The 2,300-nt window shown below is 41.3% G+C and overlaps 1 protein-coding gene across 1 annotated transcript in view; it reads left to right on the forward strand.

The window, feature by feature from the left end:
* The window catches only part of Hacd3 (3-hydroxyacyl-CoA dehydratase 3), a 35,966-nt gene that overhangs the window by 493 nt on the left and 33,173 nt on the right, over nt 1-2,300 (forward strand). The window lies entirely within an intron of this gene.

The raw sequence follows: 2,300 nt of genomic DNA on the forward strand, positions 1-2,300 counted from the left end.
CGCCGCAGGTGTCCTGGGTGCCCGGCGAGTCCGTCACGGCCTCCGAGGCTGCCTGGCGTCGCCTTTTGTTCGTAATCTGGCCGTGGAAGGGAGCCCGAGCCTGGCCTGGGAGCCTCTCACGGGGTGGGATGAACTCTGTGGTCTGAGCCGCTGTGTGACCGTGGCAGCTGGACGTCCAGAGATCCATCGGGCTCCTCGGGCGTCACACACCCCCTCCCGGCCGTTCTATGATGGCGATCATTCTTATTCTTTAGATTTTAAGACTTGCAAGACCTCAAGGAAGCTCACCCCGCCCCCCATTTTGAAGGCTGTGAGATCATGTTTGCTGAGTTGCATTGAGAACTTAAAATTCATTGTAAGTCACATGAAGCATTTATGTTTGATCTCACTGGCCCCTTAATGTGAGCAGGCAAAGCCCCCTAATAGTGGAGATTTAGGACCTGTGAACCCTGTGTCTATTCAAATCATCCCGGATTCCATTCCAAGGAACTTCGATTTTCAGTCTGGAATGTTCTTTCTACAGTCATCTTTACTCCCTGGTCTCGTGGACATCATCTTTAGTACTTTGGGAAATCGTTCCCTCCTGTGAACTCTCACATCCTCTGAAAAAAGCATTGGATTCTGTCAGTTTGGCTGGCATAACTTGAACTTGTTGAAATTAATCTTTGTTTCTGGAATAGAACCTGTTTTCCTCTTAAAACATGAAGATAGCTGGGCAGAGTGGTGCTGGCCTATAATCCCAAGAACTCTGGTACACTGAGGCAGGAGAAGTTTTAGCCTAGTCGGGGCAACTTTGCAAGATTCTGTCTTCATATAAAAAATTTAAAGGGATGGGAAGGTAGTTCAGTATGAGGGCCCTGGGTTCTCTAGTACCGTCCTCCCCCAAAAAAGGCCAAAATGTTTTTATGTTGATATGGTATTGCATGGTGTCATTTAATGTGTTAAACCAACCTGAATTACACTTTTGCGTCAAAGGATGAGTAAGTGTTCTGTGCGCTCTCCTACTCTGCTCCTGGGTGCTTTAATACAATAGAAAAACAAACAAACAAAATCTTTTGTGAATGAGGATCAAAGTCCCCATCCAGAGGGAGGTCTTTCAAGGATCAGTGAAAAAGAACAGAGTACGTGTTAATAACTGTCTCTAAGTTTTTGCTAAGCCAGCTCTGCCCCTCTCTTAAATGTGTATCATGCAACGAGGATAGAATATTCTAGTGTATCTTTGAAGCCACAGAAACAGAAAAGATGTTTTCAGGGGAACAAGTGTTGATGGAAGGAAATGGAAATTGGTTGGGCAAATGAAACATGTACTACATTCATTTTTTTCTCGAAAGTCCTAAACCTCTTAGTTAAGAAATAGGAACATGCGTTAATGATATTGGTGTACTTAGAAATATGGAACTATATGTTTGAAATATGTAATAGTAAGTAAATCTAAAGGTGAAAAAAATCTAAAGGAGGAAAAAAGAAAATTTTCTTTTGGAGAGAGATTTAAGATTTTTGCAAAAAAGTAGTCTTTTTGTCCCAGATGAGGTTTGATTTTTCTGGAGTATTTATTCATCTATGATTCTGAGGCATTCATTTTAACTTTAGTTTAAAAACAATGTATCATCACTACCATTCACAAAAGAACTCCTAATGTGTGAGAGATACCACAAATTTATAAAGATGAGTCACAGACCTGAGCTCCCCAGGGCATACTATCTAGAAGGAAGATATTACCATATAAAAACAGATTTGTTTGTGAGTGTGCATATTTACTGGAGTTGGAGTTGGACGTTGAACCAGGTCTCTGATGTTAAAGGATCTTGTTAGCCTCACTTAAATATGATTTCTAGAAATGAAAGGTATTTTTGCCCTACAGATAGTAAAGAGAACTTTCTAGAAAGGGAAAGGCATACACTTTGAGATACTGATATTTGCAGTGTCTGACTCATACCATGCTAATGTGCTACAAATGGCAAATAGCAGGAATGGAGCTATAGTTAAACAAGTTGGGTGTAGCATTATTCTCTACAGCTAGGAGAGCACACTGCTTGGGAAGCAGTGGGGTGTCTCAGTCACAGGATGCTAGAATGGATTATAGGATTTGGGGGTTGCTGATTGGGGCAGGGTTTTAGGGAAGTGGCTGTTCACTATAGATGCTGTCAGAAAGCAGGGCAATTCTGCTATTGGCTATTTGGTAATTTTTGGGGGGTGGTGGTACTGGGGATTGAATTTAGGGTCTTTGCACTGAGCTACAATGTGTATACCAAACCTTTTATTCTTTTTTTTTTTTTTTTTTTTTTTTTTTTTTTTTTTTT

This window comes from Fukomys damarensis, unplaced genomic scaffold (assembly GCF_012274545.1).
Source record: "Fukomys damarensis isolate Sample0158 unplaced genomic scaffold, DMR_v1.0_HiC HiC_scaffold_25, whole genome shotgun sequence".
Classification (NCBI taxonomy): Eukaryota; Metazoa; Chordata; class Mammalia; order Rodentia; family Bathyergidae; genus Fukomys; species Fukomys damarensis.